Source organism: Chiloscyllium plagiosum, unplaced genomic scaffold (genome assembly GCF_037043375.1).
Source record: "Chiloscyllium plagiosum isolate Xiang-an unplaced genomic scaffold, Cpla_swu_hap1 HiC_scaffold_2, whole genome shotgun sequence".
Taxonomy (NCBI): Eukaryota; Metazoa; Chordata; class Chondrichthyes; order Orectolobiformes; family Hemiscylliidae; genus Chiloscyllium; species Chiloscyllium plagiosum.
The window spans coordinates 122,245,805-122,273,328 of record NW_028270140.1 but is presented as its reverse complement, the minus strand read 5'-3'; the positions used below and the strand labels follow the sequence as shown (position 1 = coordinate 122,273,328).

The window sequence follows — 27,524 nt, the reverse complement described above, 5'->3', positions numbered from 1 at the left end:
TAGACAAAGTCTTTTTCCTGGGGTAGGGCAGTCCAAAACTAGAGGACATAGGTTTAAGGTGAGAGGGGAAAAATTTAAAAGGGACCTAAGGAGCAATGTTTTCATGCAGAGGCTGGTGCGTGTATGGAATGAGCTGCCAGAGAAAGTGGTGGAGGCTGGTACAATTGCAACATTTACAAGGCTGCTGGATGGATATATGAATAGGAAGGTTAAGAGGAATATGGGCCAAATGTTGGCAAATGGGACTAGATTAAATTAGGATATCTGGTCGGCATGGATCAGTTGGACCGAAGGGTCTGTTTCTGTGTTGTATTTCTCCATGATTTTAATGTTCTGGGAACCTGGATTCAAATCCTACCATGGCAGATGATGCAATTTTAATTTAATCAAAATCTGAAGTTAGTCATCTATGATCATGAAACCATTGCTGATTTTTAGAGAAACCCATCTGGTTCACTAATATCCTTTAGGGAAAGAAACTGCCATCCTTATCTGGTTTGGCCTACATGTGAGTCCATACCCACAGCAATGTGGTTGATGCTTAACTACCCTCTGAGTTAGGACTAGGAAGTGACGATGCCCACATCCTGTGGATCCTCTTTTTTAGTAAGTAATTTGGTCTAGGATGTTGTCCTCTCCAGAGAGTATTCTGAGAGGCCGGGCAGAGGAATCCTATCAGTTCAGTGGTCACTGAGGTGAAATCTTCAAACACAAGGGCTCATGAAAACTAACCAGGCCATCCAATTATTAACAGAGGAATGGGAACGGGTGGTTCCATGGTTTAGTCATGTCCCCTGGTGTGTTCAGCAAAAGGCAGGAGGTTCTCCTTCCATGGAATGGCAAGCAGCACCATCCTCATCTGAGAAAGAAAGCCTGTGGGTTGGTTGCAGGGGGTGTCAGGAGCATTGAGGTCATCTACAAGATCTTCCTTTAGGGCAGACAACCTTCCATTACCTGCTAAAGTCAGTGAGGATCCTAACTCTCAAAGTACAACCAAAACCATGAGAGGATTTGCACGTACGCGCACGTGAGTGCATGTGGTATATGTGTGATGTGTGTCTGTGTGCGTGATATCTGTAAAGGTTATAGATAAATGGTACCCACATACCAATATTGCTAGCCGAAGAAAGCATTGCACCTTGCAAAGATGTGAGGGGCTGAGGTGTGATGACCGGGAACATTACCTACAGCGGAGCACTGCAGCAATGCAGAAGCACAGGAGATTGTGAATACCTATCAAAGGGGGACTCATTACTCTCCCATTGTCTTTGCAGCAAAAGAGGACACACAATACCTGTGGAAGATCAGGGACAGCTAGGGGGAGTGCTTTGTTCAGAGGTTCTGACTAAGGTGGAGGAGGGCTCCTGAATCTTCATGGACCAAGCCTCCTTCTCAATGAACCAGCTGGGTGCGCATTACATTGCTAGTGATCATCACGGTAAGTTTCACTACAGGCCACCTCTCCCATTTCCAGGTCTCTGTCTCTCCCTGCAGTTCTGCTTCACTAGTTTTTTGACATTTCAAATTAAAGGTCAAGTTTTTTTTTAGCACATAACTGGATTTCCAATGTATGCTCTGAACAAGTGAGGTTGCCTTACTGGTAGTAAACCTCCTGATTCCTTTTAGTCTCACAATTAGGGTGTCATATAGAAAGACTACATTTACTGGATATCACTTGTGTTATATTATTGCCATATGGACTGCATCTCATTGTAACAGAATCTGAACTCGAGGTAATCTGCCCGTGGCTTGAGTCCTGGCTGATAATTCAGTCATAGAGTTATTACAGCATAGAATGAGAACATTCAACCCATTCAGTCCATGGCAGTTCATTGAAGAGCAGTCCAATCATTCCAATTCTCTATCCCATGACTCTGCAAGTTTCTCTGTTTGGCTGCCAATTCAATGGCATCTTGAAATAATTGATGGTCTCTATTTCTATCACCAGATTATTACAAATCTGTGCATAAAATTGTTCTCCACCTCACCTTTTGTCCAAAATCATAAATCTACATTTCCATAGACCAAAGATCCCATGCAGCTGGCCATTGCAGAACAATGAGTTGCCTTGGTGAATATGCAACCTTTAATCAATGTCATGAGAACAGATTATCTGACCATTTACCTCACTGCTTTACATGAACCATTACCATACATTAACTGGTTAAATTGTTTCCCTACATTATAATGATGACTATAATTGACAGGTATATGAAAATAAAAGTTTTTCCTTAAACACATAACTCTAAAGTAAAGTTCATAACTTTTCAGTGTTTCATCAGTACGCTTGCAGAGGTTAGAACGACTAGATTCCTTTGCTGGATAATATACAAGATAATATCGGTTAGTAGTCTGGTAACTTGATGATCTTTAGCCCATATTATTTTAACAATACCAGCAGCCGTTTCAGAATGGCATTGACCAGTGCCACAAAACAAGATCTTTTATAAATGTTGCACAGCATCAAATGTAAAGGATAATAAATAGAGAAAAAATATTAATCAAGCAACACTGCTGCCTCACAGCGCCGGAGACCCGGGTTCAATTCCCGCCTCAGGCGACTGACTGTGTGGAGTTTGCACGTTCTCCCCGTGTCTGCGTGGGTTTCCTCCGGGTGCTCCGGTTTCCTCCCACAGTCCAAAGATGTACAGGTCAGGTGAATTGGCCATGCTAAAGTGCCCGTAGTGTTAGGTATGGGGTAAATGTAGGGGTATGGGTGGGTTGCGCTTCGGCGGGTCGGTGTGGACTTGTTGGGCCGAAGGGCCTGTTTCCACACTGTAATGTAATCTAATCTAATGTAATCTAATGTAAACATAAAAGGTGGAAAGTGAAAAACAAACAGCTGAGAACTGCACCAACTTGACCATCTGAGCAACACTTTGGGATCAAATTAGATCATTAGATTTGAGTTATGAGTTTGTATAAATCATATATTGATCTACTTAATCATTGATTTAGATCTTTGAGTTACTTATGGAATTTTACGTACAGTTGAATGTTATGAATTGACAGCAGGAGTAGGCCAATCAGCCGCATACACCCCCCCCTCCACCAGTGAATAAGATCATAGCTGATCTGATTTTGTTTCTTTTATTAATTCGGTTATGGGACTGGTTGGTTAGGCTGGTATTTATCATTCATCTCTGGTTCCCCTTGGGAAGCTGTTGGCGAACTGTCTTCTTGAACTTCAGCAGTTCATGTACTATAGGTAGACCCACTGTGCCAATTTTGCCTCTAATCCACTTCCATGTTAAAACCTTGTACCTTGAGATTCTGCCTAACAAGGCAATTCATTTACTTCTGCCTTAAATATATTCAAGGATTCAGTCTCCACTGGTCTCTGGGGAAGAACATTCTACAGGGTCATCACCTATAAAAATATTCTCCTCATGTCAATGTTAAATGAGAAATCTCTTGTTTTTGTGCTGTATCATAGAGTCATAGAGATGTACAGCATGGAAACAGACCCTTCAGTCCAACCCATCCATGCCGACCAGATAGCCCAACCCAATCTAATCCCACCTGCCAGCACCCTGCCCATATCCCTCCAAACCCTTCCTATTCATATACCCATTCAAATGCCTCTTAAATGTTGCAATTGTACCAGCCTCCACCACATCTTCTGGCAGCTCACTCCATACACGTACCACCCTCTGCGTGAAAAGGTTGCCCCTTAGGTCTCTTTTATATCTTTCCCCTCTCACCCTAAACCTAAGCCCTCTAGTTCTGGACTCCCCGACCCCAGGGAAAATACTTTTTCTATTTATCCTATCCATGTCCCTCATAATTTTGTAAACCTCTATAAGGTCACTCCTCAGCCTCCGACAGTCCAGGGAAAATAGCCCCAGCCTGTTCAGCCTCTCCCGGTAGCTCAGATCCTCCAACCCTGGCAACATCCTTGTAAATCTTTTCTGAACCCTTTCAAGTTTCACAACATCTTTCCGATAGGAAAGAGACCAAAATTGCACGCAATATTCCAACAGTGGCCTAACCAATGTCCTGTACAGCCGCAACATGACCTCCCAACTCCTGTACTCAGTACTCTGACCAATAAAGGAAAGCATACCAAATGCTGCCTTCACTATCCTATCTACCTGCGACTCCACTTTCAAGGAGCTATGAACCTGCACTCCAAGGTCTCTTTGTTCAGCAACATTCCCTAGGACCTTACCATTAAGTATATAAGTCCTGCTAAGATTTGCTTTCCCAAAATGCAGCACCTCACATTTATCTGAATTAAACTCCATCTGCCACTTCTCAGCCCATTAGCCCATCTGGTCCTGATCCTGTTGTAATCTGAGGTAACCCTCTTCACTGTCCACTACACCTCCAATTTTGGTGTCATCTGCAAACTTACATCTAATTCTCACCTCTCCCACAAGGAGAAACATCTTTTCAGTGGCCATCTTGTCAAGTCCCCTTTGGATGTGGAACAATAACATAAAAAAACTGGAGAAACTCAGCAGGTCTGGCAGCATATGCATAGAGAAAGCAGAGATCCAGCTCTGGAGATGGGTTACTGAGCCTGAAACATTAACTTTGCTTTCTCTCCATATGGGTCACAGGACTGCTGAGATTCTCCAGCAATTTCTGTTTTTGTTTCAGATTTCCTGCATCCTCAGTTCTTTGCGTTTTCTTAGGATCCTCTTTATTTCAATAAGATTATCTCTCATTGTTCTAAACTCCAAAGTCCATCCCTCCTTTTTATATTATGTCCAAACTGATCTGATGCTAATCTTCGTGGAATTGTATGTCTTTTTCAATTTGATGTCATCTTCAACTTCCTTAGTTAGCTTCAGATACTGTGTATTTCCCAGAGAATTTGTTTCTAATGGATTGTCAATGAATATATTACTTAATGTTTTGGAATATCTCTGTCAATATCTACTGAATGTATAGAATGAGCTGCCAGGGGAAGCTGGTACAATTACAGCATTTAAAAGGCATCTGGGTGGGTATATGAATAGGAAGAGTTTAGAGGGATATGGGCCAAGTGCTTGCAAATGGGACTAGATTAGGTTGGGATATCTGGTCGGCATGGATGAGTTGGACCAAAGGGTTTGTTTCTGTGTTGCATATCTCTCTGACAATACATCTCTTTTGACCTTTCCTTGAAATCTTTCCTTAATTTCCCAGCTTCCTTTGGCCAGTTATGTCTTCATACTCATCACTGCCATTATTTGAGTTTACAGCAATAGTTTTAGACCCACCATCTCTCCCTCAATCTTAAATGAAAAATTCAACTGTTATGATCAGTTATCAAAGGTTATCTTTATTATGAAGTTATGTACTGGTCCTGTCAAATTATACTTCAGCACATCTAGAAAAGCCTGCTTTCATTTAGCAGCATGTTCACAGAGTTTTTAAAAAATAATTGAGAGGTGGGTGGATGCTGAAAAAAAACTGCAATATTTCAATGATAATTTTAACACTGTTAATAAAATGTACACATTTGAGCCTAAATGATAACATTGTTCACATAAGTATCAACAAGATCTTTTTGAAGTTCCGTGTGCCTGTGGATGTTCTCTTTGTGTGGACTTGATTCAGATACTTTAATAGATTTAGATTTTATTAGATCACTTATTTTCTTGGAAAAATTCTACAGTTTCAATGTGACACTTTGGAGTGCTTTATTTAACAGTAGCACTCTGTATCAACAACATTCTTGTAAGTTTACAAGGGAGGAAACTATTAGCCGACCATGTTTAGAACCAGTATATATAGATCCTGTTCTTTTTCAGTGGGGTATGGATATAGCTTTCTCTTAAGTGGACAGCAGGTCAACAAAGATTTTTGATTATGTCAAAAAAATGGTAAGAGCATTACACTTGGAAGGTGAATCATGGAAAGCTATGATCCCATGTCAAAATGGAACAACCTGGTGACTGCATCTCTGGAACAAAGCATTTAGAAGGAAACAGTGTAGTTTGCTCCAGTCTGCACAGGTTAGTATTGTTGCAGTGCATTAGAGCTGGAGTTGCAGTAACAAGAGACACTAAAATCATAGGCAAAAGACACGCACGTGATAGAAGGAAAAACATTTTCATGCAGCATGTTGTTAGGATTTGGAATGCACAGTGTGGTGGAGGCAGAGACAGTTAAGGCATTCAAAAAGAAAATAAACTGACTTTGTAAAGGAAGAAGTGCAGGGTTATAGGGAGAAAGCAGGGAGGGAAAAGAAGCGAAATGCTCATTAAGATACAGTGGAGACTCATTGGGCCAAATGACCTCATTCTGCACTATAACAAATCAGGTCCTATTAGAATTAAAGTTGGGGAACAGAGGGCCTGAAGAACACTATGCAGTGAGGCCAGCCAGGAATGATCTGATAGACTGCTTGTCTACTCAGTCTCTTTACTTGAAATATCAAAGAGCCACTCCATATTATCAATTCACCAATCCCTTGATTTTACATTCCAGAATATGGGAGGAATTGGCACAAGTGGTTGCTGGCAGAACAGGGTGATCTGTGAGGTGTAAGGAACCCCATTCTGCTTGAATAGCTCTACTGCAGCTCTTTAATTAAACTACAGGATTAGTCCGAGAAGGCTGGTGGAGTTACACTTGAAATCTGTCAAAGGGAGAGTTTCTAGTTAAAAGGGGCTCGGGCTGTGGTCAGAAAAGCTGAACTGGGTATTGAATCCTTAGGCTTCGTGACCACAGCAACCCTGTAAGGCTCCCTCCTGGATCTCAGATTCTTACCTGGAGGTTATCCTTTTGGATTAAGAGATTGAAGTGAGTTGATATTTGTTGAGGATAAGGGGGAGAAGCCAGCCTTTCCAGCAGGCTGCTGTGGATGGAGGAGCAAAAACAGACATTGCTGGAAAAACTCAGCAAGTCTGGCAGCATCTGTGGAGAGAAATCATAGTCAATGTTTTGGTCCAGTGATTCAGGCTGTGCTTTTCCAGTGCCAGACTTTTTGTCTCCTCACGATGCCATCTTGAACAGCTATCACTCTCTCCCTTGTCTTATGCCATCTCACACCCAGGTCTCTGTCCACAGTCACACTCCACAAAGGTTGTGCTTGCCATCACACACTCAAAACTCTGTTTTTGCTCTGGGGTCATAGTCATTGCCTGGCACATGTTACTTGCCACTTGTCAGCCTAAGCCTGGATATAGTTCAGATCTTGTTGCTTTTGAGCATGGACTGCTTCAGGACTTGAGGAGACAGAAATGGTCTTGAACATTATGCAATCATTGGTGAACATTCCCATTTCTGACCTTATGGTGGAAGGAAGGTCATTGATGAAGCAGCTGAAGAGAGTTGGCCAAGGAGACTACCCTGAGGAACACCTGCAGAGATGTCCTGGAGCTGAGATGATTGACCTCCAACAACAATGACCATCTTCCCTTGGGCCAGACATGACTCTAGCCAGCAGAGAGTCTGCCTCCTGATAGCCACTGATTCTAGTTTTGCTAGGGCTCCTTAATGCCACACTCTGTCAAATGCAGCCTTGATATCACTCACACCTCACCTCTGGAATTCAGCTCTTTTGTGTATATTTCAACCAAGGCTGTAATGAAGTCAGGAGCTGAGTGGCACTGGTGGAACCCAAACTAGGCATCACTGAGCAGGTTATTGCTAAGAGGTACTGCTTGGTAGCACTGTTGATGATATCGTCCATTACTTTACTAATGATCAAGAATAGACTGATGGAGGAATAATTGGCTGGTTTGAATTTGTCTGGTCTTTTGTGTAAGGGAATTTTTCACATTGTTGGGTAGATGTCTGTGTTCTAACTATACTGGAACAGCTTAGCTAGGAGCATGGCAAGTTTTGGAGAACAAGCCAGAATGTTGTCAGGGTCCATAGTCTTTGCAGTATCCAGTTTCTCCAACTGTTTCTTGATATTATATAAAGTGAATCAATTGGCTGAAGAGTGGTATCTGTAATGCTGGGGACCACTGGAGAGGCTGAGATGGATTATCCACTCAGCGTTTCCGGCTGAAGATTGCTGCAAAAGTGTCAGCCGTTATCCTTTGCCCTGATATATCAAGCTTTTCATCATTTAGAATGCGGATATTTGTGGAGCTTCTTCCTCCAGTGAGTTGTTTAATAGGCCACTACAATTCATGGCTGGATGTAGAAGGACTGCAGAGCTAAGATCTGATATGTTGGCTGTGGGATCACCTAGCTTTGTCTATCACTTGCTGCTTTTGCTGTCTGGCATGGACGTTGTCATGTTTGGTAGCTCACCAGATTGACATCTCATTTTTAGGTATGCCTGGTGCTGCTCCTGACATGCCCTCCAGCATTCTCTAATGAACCAAGTTTGATCCCTGGCTTGATGGTAATGATTGAGTGGAGGATATGGCAGACCATGAGGTTGCATATTGTGCTAAAGTACAATTCTGCTGCTGTTGATGGCCTACAGCGCCTCATGGATGCCCAGTCATGAACTGCTAGATCTGTTCAAAGTCTATCTCATTTAGAGTGGTGGTAGTGCCATAAAACATGATGGAGATATGGAAATTATTAAGGTATATGGCGCATATTGGCTGTGGGAAAATACACTAAAATATTTGACAGTAGATTGACAATGACTAATATTTGAACAAACACCACATGGTCTATAATAGATATACATTTCTCTAAGGCACAAACAACCAAATGGAAAAGTGAACCAATCGTGATTAACAAAAGAAGTTAGAGAATGTATTCGATCAAAGGAAGTGGTCTATATGAATGCCAGAAAAAGTAGTAAGCTGAGGTACTGGGAGCAAATTAAAACCAGCAAAGCAGGACCAAGAAGCTGATAACAAAATAAAATGAATGCAAGCTAGCAAAAAAAACATAGCAGTAAAAGCTTTCGTTATGTGAAAAGGAAAAGATTGTCTATGACAAATGTGGGCCTATTACAGGTGGAGACAAGATAATTTATAGCGCTGAACAGGGAATTGGTAGTGACACTAAATAATTACTTTGTGTCTGTCACCATGAAAGAGGAAATTTGTTGAACTGAAAAACTGAGAAAATAGTAAAGATGTACAATGTGAAATATTATCTGGTTGATAAATTCCATGGACCACATGAGCCATAGCGTAGAGTGATGAAGGATATTTCTGTAGAGATAATGGCTGTATTGATGGCTATCTTTCAAATTTCTTGAATCCAGAAAGATTCATGCAGACTGGAAAGTAGCAAATTTAAGACATTTTTTAAGAAGGGAGGGACAGAAGGAGAATTGAGAACTATAGGTCTGCTGATGTCACTTGAAGGGAAAATGTTAGAATCTACTAAACTTAGGCATATCTGGGTACTTTTTAAAAATGGTAAAAATTGGCCAGAGTTAACATGGATTTATGGAAGGAAATCTTGGAGTTTCTTGAGTGTTTTATTTATAGCACTGAAAAAGGTGAAACAGTAGATGTGGTGTATCTGGATTTTGAAAAGGCTTTTGATAAACTCCCACACAGATTAGTGAACAAAATTAGAGTATACAGAATTGAGGGAGTACTCAATGAATGGCAGGACATTAGGAAGCACAGAGGAATAAAGGGATCTTGGGGTGCTTGTCCAAGATCACTGAGTGTGGCAGGACAAGTCAATAGGGTAGTTAAGATGGCATACAGACATTGCCTTTATCAGTCACGATGTGGAGGTGCCGGTATTAGACTGGGTAGACAAAGTTAAAAATCACACACCTTGCTCTTGGCCAACAGATTTATTTGGAAGCACTAACTTTTGGTAGCTACTTGCAAAAGGAGCAGTGCTTTGAAAGCTTGTACTTTCAAATAAACCTGTTGCATAACCTGCTGTTGTGCGATTTTTAACTTTATCAGACATGGCATAGATTAGATTAGATTACATTAGATTAGATTACATTACAGTGTGGAAACAGGCCCTTCGGCCCAACAAGTCCACACCGACCCGCCGAAGCGTAACCCACCCATACCCCTACATTTACCCCATACCTAACACTACGGGAAATTTAGCATGGCCAATTCACCTGACCTGCACATCTTTGGACTGTGGGAGGAAACCGGAGCACCCGGAGGAAACCCACACAGACACGGGGAGAACGTGCAAACTCCACACAGTCAGCCGCCTGAGGCGGGAACTGAACCTGGGTCTCTGGTGCTGTGAGGCAGCAGTGCTAACCACTGTGCCACCGTGCCGCCCACAATTAGTGGGGTTATGATGGAGGTTTACAAAATAGGCCACAGCCGGAGTTTTGTGTGCAGTTATTGTCACCACATAATAGGAAGGATGTGATTGCTCTGGAAGGGATGCAGATTCATCACAATGTTGCCTGGGATGGAGCACTTTACCAATGAAGAAAGAGGCTGGATAGGCTTGGGTTGTTTTCTTGCAGAGAAGGCTGAGAGGGGACTTGAATGAAGACACAAGATTAAGACGATGTGGACACAGTAGATAGGAATCAGCCATTCCCTTAGTCAAAAATGAGGGGGTGTAATATTAAGGTGTAAGGCAGGAGGTTTAGAGGGGATATGAAGAAATTCTTTTTCACCAGAGGATGATAGGAATCTGAACGTGCACTGGGTAGCATACGTGGCAAACTTCACAACCTTTAAAAAGTAGTTGGATGAGCACTTGAACTGTCATAACATTCAAGGCTGAGGGCCTAGCGCTAGAAAGTGGGATGAGTGTGGATAGGTCAGCCAAAGGGCCTCTGCTGGTGCTGTGTAACTCTGACTGTACAATATTTTTAATTGACAAAAGCCAAAGAATAAGGATAAATGATGACTCTCAGAAGCACAGGTTATTACTACTAGGACTATTTGGCCTATAGCTGTTCATATATTTTTTATAAATGATCTGGATGCAGAGATCAGTTTTAATATTTCTAAATTCGCTCATAACAGATAATTAGGTGGATTTGGAAGTTGTGAGAAGGCTGTAGGAAGCTTCAAAGGGACTTGAACAGGCTAAGTAAATTAATTGAGTCCTATTTGCCAGCACTTGACCCATATCTCTCTAAAACCTTCCTATTCATTTATCCATCCAGATGCACATTTTGTAATTGTACCAGCCTCCACCACCTCCTTGGGTAGTTCATTCCATACACGAGGAGAAAGTGAGGTCTGCAGATGCTGGAGATCAAAGTTGAAACTTTATTGCTGGAACAGCACAGCAGGTCAGGCAGCATCCAGGGAACAGGAGATTCGACGTTTCGGGCACAGGGGCACACTCTCTGCTCATTCCTGAAGAAGGGCCTGTGCCCGAAACGTCGAATCTCCTGTTCCCTGGATGCTGCCTGACCTGCTGTGCTGTTCCAGCAATAAAGTTTCAACATTCCATACACGCACAACTCACTATGTGAAAAAGTTGCCCCTTTAGGTCCTTTTTAAATCTTTTCACTCTCACCTTAAATCTATGCCCTCTAGTTTTGACCTTTCATACTCTCAGGAACAGACCTTGGTTATTCATTGTATCCATGCCCCTCGTGATTTTATAAACCTCTATAATGGTCACCCCTCAGCCTCCGACACTCTCTCGAAAATAGCCCCAATCTATTCAGCCTCTCCTTATAGCTCAAGCCCTCCAAACCTGCCAACATCCTTGTAAATCTTACCTTAACCCTTTCAAGTTTAACACCATCCTTCCTACAGCAGGGAGACCAGAATTGAATGCAGCATTCCAATAGTAACCTAATCGATGTCAAGTACAACCACAACATGATCTCCAAACTCAATGCACTGACCAATAAAGGTGAGCATTCTAAATGCCTTCTTCACTATCCTATCTACCTGCGACTCCACTTTCACGGAATTATGAACCTGCACTCCAAGGTCTCCTTGTTCAGCAACACTCCCCAGGTCTTACCATTAAGTGTGTAAGTCCTGCCCTAATTTGCCTTTCCAAAATGCAGCACCTCACATTTATCTAAATTAAACTCTATCTGCCACTCTTCAGTCCATTACTGAACTAATATGTTCAGTGAGCAATTAGGAAGACAAACGATGTGCTGGATGTCATACCAGGGGGATTTGAATACAGTTGTACAGAACTAATTACACTGCACCTGGGATATTGTGTAGAAATTTGGTCTCTTTACCTAAGGAAGCATATACTTAATATTCAGGGGAGTCAGCAGACTGATCCCTCAGATTGCAGGTTTGGCTAATGAAGAAATATTGAGGATTCTGGGTCCTTGATCTCACCTGAGTTTTGAAAATTGAGAAAGGATGTTGTTGAAACTTGATTTTTTTTTGTTTTTGCACCATGTGACAGGGTGTGTGTGGATGTTTCCCCTGGATGGTGAGTCCAGAACTGGCAGCATAATCTCAAAGTATGGGGTAGACCTTTTACAACAGAGATGGAAAGGAATTCCTTCAGAGCATGGTGAATCTTTGGAATTATCAAAGCCCAGAGGGCTATGGAAGCTCAAGCAAAGACTGGGCAGTTTCAAGACAGAAATTGATAGACCTCTGGAGACTCATTACTTCAAGGGACAGTGATAGTGTAGGAAAGTGGCACTGCAGTAGTTGATCAGTCACATCCATTAAATGGCACAGCAGGTTTGACAGGCTGAATGATGTACTCCTGTTCTTTAATTTCTCTTAATTTTTAAACAGAGGAATGGAAAAACGTTAGGCAAACAATCTACAGTTCCTAAAAAAACCTTGAGCATGCAACAACTCCTCTCAGACTATTAGAAGTCCATTTCTTTTCTCTTCCTTTCAGCTGCCGCACTGTCATCATTTCCCTGAAGGAGGAATGCCAGCAGTTCACTTGCCAGCTTTCTGCACTGGAATAATGCACTGAGCAGATACAATTCGAGAAAGATCAGGTGAGAAATCGGTTGTTAACCTGCTTGCTGGTGAGGACTGAGGAAGAGGTTTCTGGGTGGAAATGATTGTGGTCAGGGGCAGAAAGAGGCTTCAACTTTCCCTGAATGACAATGGTAACAACAGTCCTTCAAGCCCCATGAAAAGACAATTAGCTTTTCAAACATTCCGAGCAGCTTCTGACCTTGGTTTCAGACTTGTTTCCCCACGGAAACATCTATTCAAGCGCAGTTGGGCTTCTATTGATTTGCTGAAAGGAGTTTGGTATGCTTTCCTTTATTGGTCAGAGTATTGAGTATCTGAGTTGGAGGCCATGTTGCAGCTGTACAGAACATTGGTTAGGCCACCTTTGGATTACTGCATGCAATATTGGTCTTCTTCCTATCAGAAGGATGCTATGAAAGTGTTACCAGAACCCCCATGTGCCTAGGGCTGAGATCACATTCTCAACAAAGAGGTAGAATTCTTCAGCTGGTCCTTCTCTGTGGCAAGGTAGTCCTGGATCCCCTAGTCTGCTTTTCTCCTTACCACTAATCTTGGAGGCATCAGACAGCAAAGAGTGGTGGTAACAAGATTCCTTGTTAACAATGCCCCTCACTTTTCTGAGTGCTGCTATAGTGGTCTCACTGAACCTCGATCTCATTCTCCTGTTTAATGAGAACCCATTCATACTAAATTAATCTACATTGAAGAAAATGCTTTCGAGGTCCTCAATCCCACCCCAGTGTCATTTGGACCCAGTGTGTCCAAAAATCACACCTTTCATACATGTTAAATCGTGAAAATGAGAGTTTATTATCTGCCATTGCCTGTTTAGTAACCTTACGGCAGAATGCTGAACAAACATGAAGTTAGCGTTCCAAATACTTTTATTTCATGAGCATAACTCATGAATTTCAGTGCCTACCATCTGACTTGCAAAATACATGATGCATTTTAGTGAAACCATGTGTTACTCACACTGTGACAGTTTTCCTGGAGGCATCAGAATGAATAAAATGATATAAAATGATCATTCACCATTAACTCAGCTCAAATTTTAACTCTTTCTCTCCTTTCATCCCGGTGCTGCATTTATGCATCCAATTTTTATCTCCAAAACCCATAATTCCTTGGAGAGCTAAACAAGACAACTAAGTGAGGATCACTGTGTGTAACAAAATAATTGTACAATGGAATTTATGAAACCTTATTATCATACTCAGCAAAGTCAGCTAATTTCAATCATTACTACATGCAATATATATATTCTCTGTGAGCACAGGCAGTGCAATGGATACATGTGAAAGGGAGAATAAACGCCGCAGCCCTCAAAGAGCTACTGCTCTACCAACACAAAGCTCTACACTGTACCTTACTATTGCTGTGAAGATCAAATTATGGATTGATGTTTCTTCCTACAAAATATCCAGCTATAAGTAGAGGAGAGCACTTCTCCACCCTGTCACCAAACATGCTGCAGCCCAGCGAGTTGTACTTGAAGGTAAAAGCTGTCTCCCAGGAAACAAAAGAAATAAGAGAAAGATTGAGCCATGCACTTGATTTTGCTTCCTCTGCCATTCAAGTTCATGCTTGAAATTCCACATCAACTTCAGTTTCAAAACAGCAAGACCAACATGACATTCACACTTGGACAGATGAGTTGCAAGTAACATTGGTGTCACACGATTATCAAGGCATAGCTATCGCTAACAAGAAAGTATCAAACCTCTTTCTCTTATCATCGCTAAGTCCCTAACCATCAACATACTGGAAACCAGTACTGACCAGAAATATGACTGCACCTAACAAATAAATACGGTGGCTATTAGCAAGTCAGAGGCTGGGGATTCTGTACCAAGTAACTCAACTTCTGACTTCCAAAAGCCTGCCCATTAGATAGCATAAGTCAGCAGTGTTGTGAAACCTCTCTCCCCTGTATGAGTGCAACTCCAAAACACAGCAATCTTGACTCAAATCAGGACAAAACAACTTCTTTAACCAGGTGAGGAGGGATGAATTAGAGTTTCCTCTTTTAAAACCCCTCAGTTGGATGCAACAAACATTTTAATATTTTTAACACATAGCTGCATATCACTCCATTAACAATATAGTTTGCTAGTTCAATAGAATCAAATAATGAGATAATAGCAAGGCTGAGTTCCTGATCCTCGGATGCTGCTTGACCTGCTGTGCTTTTCCAGCACCACTCTGATCTAAACTCTGGTTTCCAGCATCTGCAGTCCTCATTTTTGCCTACTGGATCTTATCATGTGCTGATCCCAAGCAATAAAGTTGCTTCAAACATTATAATAAAAAATATTTTATTTATTAATAAAAATAAAATTAAAACATTAAATACATTAAAAACATACAAAACTACAGGTATAAAATATGAAAAGGACAGTATTCCTAGTATAAAACAAGGATAAAAGAATATGCAATTTAAAAGTTCTCATCATACCATCAAGTATTAGGTTTTAATCTGAAACCATAGTTGTTTGTTTAATTAATGTCTTATATTCTGAATATTGTTGACATCTTTAAGTTTTTGATGAAAGAATATTGCTTCAATTATCTTTATTATTGGACTGCATTCTTCAAGAGAAACTGAGAGAAAACAGAGAGAGAAAATTAGAGAGAGAGAGCAAATTAGAGAGACAGAGCAAATTAGAGAGAGAGAGAGAGAGAGTGAATTAGAGAGAGAGACCACGAAAGAGAGAGAGAATGCAAAGAGAGAGAGAGAGAGTGCACGCGCATGAGAGAGAGAGAAACCATTCTCTTGTCTCAGTTATAAATGCATCTTTCTCTCTACCAAATCAGCTGCTTTGTATGTTGCTAGCCTGGATTCATTGTTTTCCAAGCTAGATAATTCACAGGTGTCTCTTCATCACCAATATATGAAACTTACATAAAGGTATAAAACTTACGTATTATCATGTCTGAACTCATTGTTTTCTGAGCTAGATAACTTGCAGGTGATTCTTTCATTGTCAAAATGTGAAAGTTATCCATAAAGGTATGATCAAATATGTGATTGAGACCTGAGTTTCAATGTCTTTTAAAACGGCTCTTTTTGGCTCAGACTAGTTTTGTTTATCTCACATAGGTTAGCCCAGCTTCATGAAACCAGTGATCAGCCATGATTTGGAGGTGCCGGTGTGGGACTGGGGTGTACAAATTCACACAACATCAGGTTATTGTCCAACAGGTTTATTTGGAAGCGCTAGCCCTTCGTCAAGTGGTTGTGGAGTATAAGATCGTAAGATTGTAATACCGTGTCCTACAATCTTATACTCCACAACCACCTGATGAAGGAGCAGCGCTTCGAAAACTGGTGCTTCCAAATAAATCTGTTGGACTATAACCTGGTGTTGTGTGATTTTTAACAGTGATCAGCCAATCATTGTGGACATTTTAAATCAGTATTTTTACTTTTTGAAACCATTTAGTCCATTAAGGTCCCAGGTATTAAAATATAGGTAATGGAATTTGAGTATCACTACTTTGACAAGCCTACCACCGCCTTAAACATTCACTCCATCCAATATCCACGTATAGAAGTAGCATTCTGTAACATTTACAGAAGTTCCTCCAAAGTACCATCTGATCCCGCAACCTTATCTGAAAAGGAATCAGGGCTATGGGGAGAAGGCAGAGCCTTGGCACTAGGTAAACTACTTCTTTGGTGAGTCAGTACACTCATGACAGATGCAGTGATCGGTTTCTGTGCTGTTACCATTCCATGCTTCCAAGAAGTCAACCATTATCCTGACTGTGAATTATATTGTTGTTTATAATCAATGGGTCAAAATCCCGAAACTCCTCCCTAATAGCCCTGGGTGTGTCTCTGTGTGTACCAACAACAGTGGTTCAAAGATGGCAACTCACTATCACTGTCGCCTGAGAATTTAAGGATGTAAAATAATTGTTAGCCTTATTAACAATATCCATGAATTACTGACTAACAAAGGTTCTATTGATTTCGATAGGTCTGAAAAAGCTACAGATTTCTGAATCTGTAGATTCAGAATATTCTGAATATTCCTGAAATATACTCAGAATTTGAGAATCCACAGCACTCTCCAAACCTCAGTGATGGAATTTCTTCCCATTTGGGTTCAAAAGACAGTACCCCTATCGTGAGGCTATATTCTCCAGTACGAGACTCTCTACCCAAGCAAAACAGCTTCTCAGCATTAAAGGCACCTCAGGCCTTTTTATACTCCTCAATTGATTTCTCTAAAGTACAGAAAATGTGTGGACTTTCCAATCATTGTGCCAAAAGACATAAGAATTTTCTAGGAAGGAAGAGTAGGGCAAGACATTGATTGGATGTCAAATATGCTCTATACATATATTTCCTGGATGTAAGTTTACTGTAGATGTAGAGCTGGAAGGTTTGTTTTCAGACGTTTCATCACCATACTTGGTAACATCTCCAGTAAGCCTCCGAATGAAGCACCAGAGTGTAGCCCATTTTTTATTTATATTTTTTGAGTTTCCTATGGTTGGTGATGTCATTTTTTATGGTGATGTCATTTTTTGTGTTTGTTTTTCCTCAGAGGTTGGTAAATAGGATCCAAGTCAATGTGTTTGTTGATAGAGTTCCAATTGGAATGCCATACTTCTAGAAATTCTCGTGCATGTCTTTGCTTGGCTTGTCCTAGGATGGATGAGTTGTCCCAGTTGAAGTGGTGTCCTTCCTCATCCGTATGTAAGAATACTAGTGAGATGGGTCATGTCGTTTTGTGATTAGTTGATGTTCATGTATCCTGGTGGCTAGATTTCTGTCTGTTTGTCCAATATAGTGTTTGTTACAGTTCTTGCATGGTATTTTGTAAATGACTTTAGATGACATCCATCAATATCAACCTGGCCAAGGAAACACTGACTACATTATTAGAAGAACCAAAGACACATACACCAAACACCAAACATCATCAGCAAGTACAATACCTATTCCCTCTAGTTTCCCAACCAAGGGAAAAGACCTATCCATGCCCCTCATGATTTTGTAAACCTCTATAAAGGTCTCCACTCAGCCTCCGACACTCCAGGGAAAACCGCCCCAGTCAACTAAACAGCCGCATCCTTCCCTTTGTAGGGAGTCCAAATTTGCACACAATATTCCAATAGTGGCCTAACCAATGTCCTGTACGGTCACAACATGACCTCCCAACTCCTATAATCAATGCTCTGACCTATAAAGGAAAGCCTTCTTCACTACGCTATCTACCAGAGACTCTACTTTCAAGGAACTATGAATCTGCACTCCAAAGTCTCTTAGTTCAGCAACACACCCATTATATGTATAAGTACTGCCCTGATTTGCCTTTCCAAAATGCAGCACCTCACATTTGTCAAAATTAAACTCTATCTGACACTCCTTGGCCCAATGGCCCACCTGATCAAGATCCTATTGTAATCTAAGGTAACCTTCTTCGCTGTCCACTACAGCTCCAATTTTGGTGTCATTTGCAAACTTAACAACTATACCTCCAATGTTCACATCCAAATCATTTTTATAAATGACAAAAAGCATTGGACGCAGCACCAATCCTTGTCGTGCACCACTGATCACAGGCCTCCAGTCTGAAAAGCAACCCTCCACCACCACCCTCTGTCTTCTACCTTTGAGCTAGTTCTATCTCCAAATTGCTAGTTCTCCCTGTGTCCCATGTGATCTAACCTTGCTAACGGTGGCACGGTGGCTCAGGGTTAGCACTACTGCCTCACAGCACCAGGGTCCCAGGTTCGATTTCAGCCTCGGGCGATTGTCTGTGTGAAGTTTGCACATTCTCCCGGTGTCTGCGTGGGTTTCCTCCAGGTACTCCGGTTTCCTCCCACATTCCAAAGATGTGCAGGTCAGGTGAATTGGCCATACTAAATTGTCCATAGTTGTTAGGTGCATTAGTCAGAGGGGGGTGGGTTACTCTTTGGAGGGTCGGTGTGGACTTGTTGGGCCGAAGGGCCTGTTTCCACACTGTAGGGAATCTAAATCTAAATCATAGAACGTAGAACAATACAGTGCAGAACAGGCTCTTCGACCCTCGATGTTGCGTTGACTGTGAACTATTCTCAGCTCGTGCCCTACACTATCCCAAAATCATCCATGTGCTTATCTAATGATTGTTTAAATCTCCCTAATGTGGTTGAGTTGACTACATTAGCAGGTGGGGCATTCCACGCCCTTACCACTTTCTGCATAAAGAACCTGCCTTTGATACCTGTCTTAAATCTATCACCCCTCAATTTGTAATTATGCCCCTCATACAAGCTGATGTCATCATCCTAGGAAAAAGACTTTCCCTGCCTACCCTATCTAATCCTCTGATCATCCTGTATGTCTCTATCAAATCCCCTCTTAGCCTTCTTTCCAATGAAAACAGACCCAAGTCTCTCAGCTTTTCCTCATAAGACCTTCCTTCCAAACCAGGCAATAACCTGGTAAATCTCCTCTGCACCTTTTCCAATGTTTCCGCATCCTTCCCGAAATATGGCGACCAGAACTGTACACAATATTCCAAGTCTGGCCGCACTAGCGTTTTGTATAGTTGCAGCATGATATTGCGGCTCCGGAACTCAATCCCTCTACCAATGAAACCTAACACACCGTATGCCTTCTTAACAGCATTATCCACCTGAGTGGTAACTTTCAGGGATCTATGTACTTGGACTCCAAGATCCCTCTGCACATCCACACTTCTAAAAATCTTTCCATTGACCCAGTACTCTGCCTTCCTGTTATTCTTCCCAAAGTGAATCATCTCACAATTAGCTACATTGAACTCTATTTGCCAGCTCTGAGCCCAATTCTGCAGTTTATCCAAGTCCCCCTGAAACCTGTAACATTCTTCCAAACTGTCCACTACTCCACCGACTTTAGTGTCGTCTGCAAATTTACTAATCCATCCACCCGTGCCTGTGTCTAAGTCATTTATAAAAATGACAAACAGCAGTGGTCCCAAAACAGATCCTTGTGGCACACCACTAGTAACCGGACTCCAGGCTGAATATTTTCCAACAACCACCACTCGCTGCCTTCTTTCAGAAAACCAGTTTCTAATCCAAACTGCTAAATCACCCTCAATTCCATGCCTCTGCATTTTCTTCAACAGCCAACCATGTGGAACTTTATCAAAGGCTTTACTGAAGTCCATGTATACCATGTCAACTGCCCTACCCTCATCTACATGCTTAGTCACCTTCTCAACAAACTCAGTGAGGTTTGTGAGATTGACCTGCCCTTGACGAAACCATATTGACTATCTGAAATCAAATTGTTGCTTGCCAGATGATTATAAATCTTATCTCTTATAATTCTTTCCAAAACTTTTCCTACAACAGAAGTAAGGCTCACTGGTCTATAATTACCTGGGTTATCTCTACTGCCCTTCTTGAACAAGGGCACAACATTTCTCTGGTACCAAACCTGTAGACAATGACGACTCAAATATCAAAGCCAAAGGTTCTGCTATCTCCTCCCTAGCTTCCCAGAGAATCCTCGGTTAAATCCCATCCGGCCCAGGGGACTTGTCCACTTTCACTCCTTCTAGAATTGATAATACCTGTTCGTAACTAACCTCGATCATTTTGAGTCTAAAACTCGTACCTCATTCTTCTCCTCTACAATATTCTCCTTTTCCTGAGTGAAAACCGATGAGAAATGTTCTTTTAGCACCTCTCCAATCTCCACAGGGCCCACATTCAACTTCCCACTTCTGTCTTTGACTGGCCCTATTCCTACCCTAATCATCCTTTTATTCCTCACATACCTATAGAAAGCTTTATGGTTCTCCTTTATTCTATTTGCTAAAGACTGCTCGTGTCCTCTCTTTGCTCTTAACTCTCGCTTTAAATCCTTCCTAGCTGATCTGTAACTCTCCATCACCTCATCTGAACCATCTTGCCTCATCAACACATAAGCCTCCTTCTTCTTAACAAGAGATGCAATTTCTGTTGTAAACCACGGTTCCCTTACCTCCCTGTCTGACAGGGAAATACCTATCAAAGACATGCACGGTGGCACGGTGGCACAGTGGTTAGCACTGCTGCCTCACAGCGCCGGAGACCCGGGTTCAATTCCCACCTCAGGCGACTGACTGTGTGGAGTTTGCACATTCTCCCCGTGCCTGCGTGGGTTTCCTCCGGGTGCTCCGGTTTCCTCCCACAGTCCAAAGATGTGCAGCTCAGGTGAATTGGCCATGCTAAATTGCCCGCAGTGTTAGGTAAGGGGTAAATGTAGGGGTATGGGTGGGTTGCGCTTCGGCGGGTCGGTGTGGATTTGTTGGGCCGAAGGGCCTGTTTCCACACTGTAATGTAATCTAATCTAAACGCAATATCTGTTCCTTAAACCAGCTTCACATTTCCATTGTCTGCATCCCCTGCATTTTGCTACCCCATTCTATGCATCCTAATTCTTGCCTAATTGCATTATAATTGCCCTTGCCCCATCGATAACTCTTGACCCGGTGGTATGTACCTATCCCTTTCCATCGCTAAACTAAACGTAACTGAATTATGGTGACTCTCTCCAAAGTGCTCACCTACAACTAAATCAAACACCTGGCCTGGTTCATTATCAAGCACCAGATCCAATGTGGCCTCCCTCTTGTAGGCCCTTCAACATACTGTGTCAGGAAACCCTGCTGTACACATTGGACAAAAACTATCCGACATACTAGAGTTATAGCATTTCCAGTCAGTGTTGGGGAAGTTAAAATCCCCCATAATGACCAGCCTGTTCCTTTCACTTCTACCCAGAATAATTTTACTAATCCTCTCTTCCACCTCCCTGGAACTCTGCGGAGGCCTATAAAAAACTCCAAGCACTGTGACCGCTCCTCTCCTGTTTCTAACCTCAGCCCAGACTACCTCAGTAGATGAGTCCTCATCAAAAGTTCTCTCAGCCACCGTTATACGATCCTTGACTAACAAGGCAATGCCTCCTCCTCTTTTACTCCCTGCCTTTTCTTAATGAAAGATCTAAACCCTGGAACCTGCAGCAGCCATTCCTCACCCTGCTCGGTCCATGTCTCCGAAATGGCCACAACATCAAAGTCCCAGGTACCTATCCATGCTACCTAAACAGTCCACCATGAGGAACCTTGTCGAGCGCCTTACTAAGTCCACACAGAGCATGTCCACCCACTCTGTCCTCAGCAATCCTCTTTGTTACTTCTTCAAAAAATTCAGTCAACTATCCATAATCCGTTCTTGCCTTTCCAAATACATGTACATCCTGTCCCTCAGGATTCCCTCCAACAACTTGCTCACCACCGATGTCAGGCTCACTGTCTATAGTTCCCTGGCTTGTCCTTACCACCCTTCTTGAACAGTGGCACCACGTTAGCCAACCTCCAGTCTTCCAGCACCTCACCTGTGACTATCGAAAATACAAATATCTCAGCAAGATGCCCAGCAATCACTTCTCTAGCTTCCCACACAGTTCTAGGATACACGTGATCAGGTCCTGGGGATTTATCTATCTTTTTGCATTTTATAAAATCCAGCACTTCCTCCTCTGTAATATGGACATTTTTCAAGATGTCACCATCAATTTCCCCATATTCTGTATGTTCCATGTCCTTCTCCACAGTAAATGACCGATGCAAAATACTCATTTTGTATGTCTTCCATTCCTTCTGGTTCCACACAAGCTGCCTCGCTGATCTTTAGGGATTCTATTTTCTCCCTTGGGTCCTTGATGTATTTACAAATCCCTTTGGATTCTCCTTAATTCTATTTGTCAAAGCTATCTCATGTCTCCTTTTTGCCCTCCTGATTGCCCTCTTAAGTATACTCCTACTTCCTTTATACAATTCTCAGGTTTCACTCGATCCCTGCTGTCTATACTTACATATGCTTCGTTCTTTTTTTTAACAAAAACCTCAATTACTTGAGTCATCCAGCAATGCCTACACCTACCAGTCTTGCCTTTCACCCTGACAGGAATATACTTTCTCTGGATTCTCGCTATCTCATTTTTGAAGGTTTCCCATTTTCCAGCCATCCTTAAAACTGTGAACATCCACACCCAATCAACTTTTGTAAGTTCTTGTCTAATACCGTCAAAATTGGCCTTCCTCCAATTTAGAACTTCAACTTTTAGATCTGGTCTATCCTTTTCCATCACTATTTTAAATCTAATAGAATTATGGTCGCTGGCCCCAAAGTGCTCCCCCACTGTCACTTCAGTCACCTGCCCTGCCTTATTTCCTAAAAGTAGGTCAAGTTTTGCACCTTCTCCAGTAGGTACATCTACATGCTGAATCGGAAACTTTTTTGTACACACTTGACAAATTCTGCTCTATCTAAATCCTTAACACTATAGCAGTCCCAGTCTATGTTTGGAAAGTTAAAATCCCCTACCATAACCACCTTATTATTCCTACAGATAACTGAGATCTCCTTACAAATTTTTTTGTCAATTCCCCGTTGACTAGTGACGAGATTTTGGGAGGCTTAAAAGTGGAAAAATTCCCAAGTCCAGATGAGTGGTATCCCAGGCTGCTGTGGGAGAAGATGGAAGAAATTACTCTGGCCCAATTTTTAATTCCTCTCTGGCCAGTGAGGAGATGCCAGAGGAAGGAGGATAGCTATTGTGGTTCCAATTTTCAAGAAGGGACAGAGATAAACCAGGGAACTACAGTCCAGTGAGTCTCACATCAGTGGTAGAGAAACTGTACCCTTTCATATCCTTATATTGGAGACCATTCTGAAAGTCAGAAATAATTCTACACTAGGATAGGCAAGGTTTGATCAGGGATAGTCAGCCCAGCTTTGTCAGAGAGAGGTCATGTCTAACAAATTTGATTGAGCTTTTTGAGATGACCAAGTGTAGAAATGAGAATAGTGTAATTGATGCAATTTATATGGATTTCAGGAAGGCCTTCAGCAAAAGTCCCACTGGAGACTGATCAACAAAGCAAAAGCACATGGGATCCAGAGTAACTTGGCAAGCTGGATCCAAAATTAGCTTTGTAGCAGGAGCTGAGGGCGGTAGAAGGCTGTGTGACCGGAGGCTGGTATCCAGCAATGTACCTCAAGGATCAATGCAAAGTCTCTGAATTCTGAGCCTTTACACTTGGAGTCTAAACTCCGAACCTTATTTCATGAGCGAAAAACAAAACAACTTACACTGAAAACAGTATACAATGACATATTTCACAACTGCTATGCAGGGAAAATGGCAGCAATTTTTCACACATAAAGATGTTTCTAGCAACATTGTTTAAGAAATTGGCAAGCACACAAACATCAACTGCATGGCTAATTTTTTTTTTGCATTTATGTACTAGAAGTATTTTGTATATATAGCTTGGAAACAGAACAGGATATTTGGCACAATCAATTCAAGACAACATTAATGTTTCATTCAAGCTTTCTTGTGTGTTTCCTCAGTTAACTCTCAGCATAACTCTCTATTCTCTTCTCAAATCATGCATCAATCAAGCCTTCGCTTAAATGTATCTGTAGTATTGGTCTGAAACATTCCACATGGTAGAAAGGTCCACTTTAGGAAAGAAATTCCTCCTGAATTGACAATTTAATTTACTTGCAATTATCATATAACAACTGCTAACAGTGATCTTCAACACGTGCTGAATGCTGAGCCTATTCTATTAAAACCATTTAGAATACTAAATACTTTGGCTTCAGAGTTTTAAATAGCTCTGTGTTAATCTTTTCAAGAGAAAGGAGACCCAGCCTGCTCATCCTTTATTAATGGACATCACCCTGCACTTCTGGTATTTGCCTGTAAATAGTTTTGCATCTTATCCTCTGTCCCTATCTCTTCAGTATAAAATGACTACCAGAACTATATGCAAGAAGTGTGATCTAATCAAAATTTAGCGTAACTTCACCTCTTCAACTCTAGCCATCAAGAAATAAATCCAATGTTGGCTAGCTTTATCTATAGCCATATTTATTTATGTTGTTACTTTAATGACTTGTATATTTATACTTCCATATCTTCATATTTCTGCAGAGATTATGAATTCTTATTTTCCTGATAATGTGATCTCATTAGTATTCTTACCACAATGTAATACCTCGTACTCACCTCACAAATCATCGTCAATTATATGCACATTCTGTTAGTCTTCTTGCAGTTGTCCTTCGTACTGACTGAGCTTCACAATTTGGTGTCATTCACAAATTTAGAAATAGTAATTTTGATTTCAGGTTGCACATTGCTAATGTATCAGTGGCCAAAGTAATGATCATTATTTGAGCTAAATTACAAATGCTGCCACATCGACCACAACATTTAACCTTTATTTCCTGCTCTCTCTCTCTTATAGTGCACTACCTCTTATCTTCAAATCCAGGAATTTCCAAACTGTGGATCAAGACCAATAATGGAATTGCAGGAAGAACAATTGAGTCATGAGCTTTGCTGCAGCTTTGGTGACTGTGGAATAGAGACTGAGAGTTGACACTCCAGGGATTGGCTGCGAGGCACTGTTTTTTTTTAATAAGTATTTTTATTGAAAAACTTTTCAAATCTTTTACAAAAATTTATATATAAAGAAAAAGAATAACACCATCAAAACAGAAAAAAAGTAGTACAAAAAACAAGGTCATAGCATTGTACCATTGTTAATAAACAATCCACTATTCTACCAAAACAAACATATCTACTTAACTAAAACTAAACTACAAACATATTAAATAAATACTAACTTAAACTACATTAAAATAACTTAAATTAAATAATATCTCACCACTTTATTCCATCTTACTCATTACACCTCCATTGAGGCTCCTATCCCTGGGAGCACCATCTACAGTACCCATATTCTTTTCTTTCCAGTCTCCTCCTCTTGGGGCCCCACAGGCACCTACAAAGATTACCAAGGCTATATCACGGCCCTGTCTAATATTGCCAACAAGTCAGCATCAATATAATTTAAAAAGGGCCACCACGTCCTATAAAACTCTTCCGTTTTGTGGTGCACCATATTTGAGGCAATCTTGGGGGCGATGCTCCATCACCAGCCTACGTCACCCCATAAGACCTGATGGTTTTTCTGATGTCCAATTCAGTAGAATGTTCTTCCTCGCGCAATGGCTAAGGATGTTACACAATCTCTTCCCATGTTCCCCCAGAGAGTGCAAATTTGGCAATCCAAAAGAAGAATTACAGGATCCATGTTAATTTTAAGCCCCAGGATGTCCTTTAACTCCCTTACTATAGCACTCCAGTATCTCTGGATCTTGCAACATGACCAGTAGCAGTGTATGAGAGTGCCTGTATTAATTATACATTTGGGATACCCTGATGACGCTCCTCCCTTGAACTTAGTTAGCCTCTCTGGTGCCATATGAGCCCTGTGTAAGATATTCAATTGCATAGCCTGTGCTCTGTCACATACTGAAATTGTCCGTACATTCCCCCACATGTCTTCCCATATATCCGGTAAAATATTCTCTCCTAACTCTCAGTTCCACATCTTACAAAGTCCTTCCATATCCCCCAGGGCTCGACCTTTATGTAAATGGTATAAAGTATTAAGTGAAAGAGTACTCGTACACCAGAGTATTCTTTTCACCGTGTCTGATTTATAACATTGGGCCAAGAGCGTGGTCTTCCTCTGAATATAGTCCCTGATCTGGAAGTATCCGAAAAGGTCCCTATTGGACAATCCATACATCTGACTTAACCGACTCAATGACGTCTCCCTCGAATAAATCGCCCAAACATAAAATTCCCCTGTTCTCCCATGTCATAGTGTCATAGAGATGTATAGCATGGAAACAGATCCTTCAGTCCAACCCGTCCATGCCGACCAGATATCCAACCCAATCTAGTCCCACCTGCCAGCACCCGGCCCATATCCCTCCAAACCCTTCCTATTCATATACCCATCCAAAGGCCATTTAAATGTTGCAATTGTACCAGCCTCCACCACGTCCTCTGGCAGCTCATTCCATACACGTACTATCCTCTGTGTGAAAAGGTTGCCCCTTAGGTCTCTTTTATATCCTTCCCCTCTCGCCCTAAACCTATGCCCTCTAGTTCTGGACTCCCCTACCCCAGGGAAAAGGCTTTGTCTATTCATCCTATCCGTGCCCCTCATAATTTTGTAAACCTCTATATGGTCACCCCTCAGCCTCCAACGCTCAATGGAAAGCAGCCCCAGCCTGTTCAGTCTCTCCCCATAGCTCAAATCCTCCAAACCTGGCAACATCCTAGGGAATCGTTTCTGAACCCTTTCAAGTTTCATAATATCTTTCCGATAGGAAGGAGACCAGGATTGCATGCAATATTCCAACAGTGGCCAAACCAATGTCCTGTACAGTCGCAACATGACCTCCCAACTCCTGCACTCAATAGTCTGGCCAATAAAAGATAGCATACAAAACGCCTTCTTCACTATCCTATCTACCTGTGACTCCACTTTCAAGGAGCTATGAACTTGCACTCCTAAGTCTCTTTGTTCAGCAACACTCTCTATGACCATACCATTAAGTATATAAGTCCTGCTAAGATTTGCTTTCCCAAAATGCAGCACCTCACATTTATCTGAATTAAATTCCATCTGTCACTTATCAGCCCATTTGCCCATCTGTCAAGATCCTGTTGTAATCTGAGGTAACCTTCTTCGCTGCCCACTATACCTCCAATTTTGGCGTCATCTGCAAACTTACTAACTGTATCTCCCATGTTCACAACCAAACCATTTATGTCCTGTACAAAAAGTAAAGGACCCAGCACCGATCCTTGTGGCACTCCACTGGTCACAAGCCTCCAATCTGAAAAACAACCCTCCGCCA

At 41.7% G+C, this 27,524-nt stretch overlaps 1 protein-coding gene and 1 long non-coding RNA gene across 5 annotated transcripts in view; one reads left to right on the top strand and one right to left on the bottom strand.

Moving 5' to 3' along the window:
• The window catches only part of pde8b (phosphodiesterase 8B), a 302,418-nt gene that overhangs the window by 206,347 nt on the left and 68,547 nt on the right, over nucleotides 1-27,524 (bottom strand). The window lies entirely within an intron of this gene.
• On the top strand, nucleotides 1,303-25,679 carry LOC148151984 (uncharacterized). Its single transcript, XR_015761354.1, has 3 exons — nucleotides 1,303-1,438; nucleotides 12,655-12,760; nucleotides 25,049-25,679. It is a non-coding gene; the product is annotated as an uncharacterized LOC148151984 (long non-coding RNA).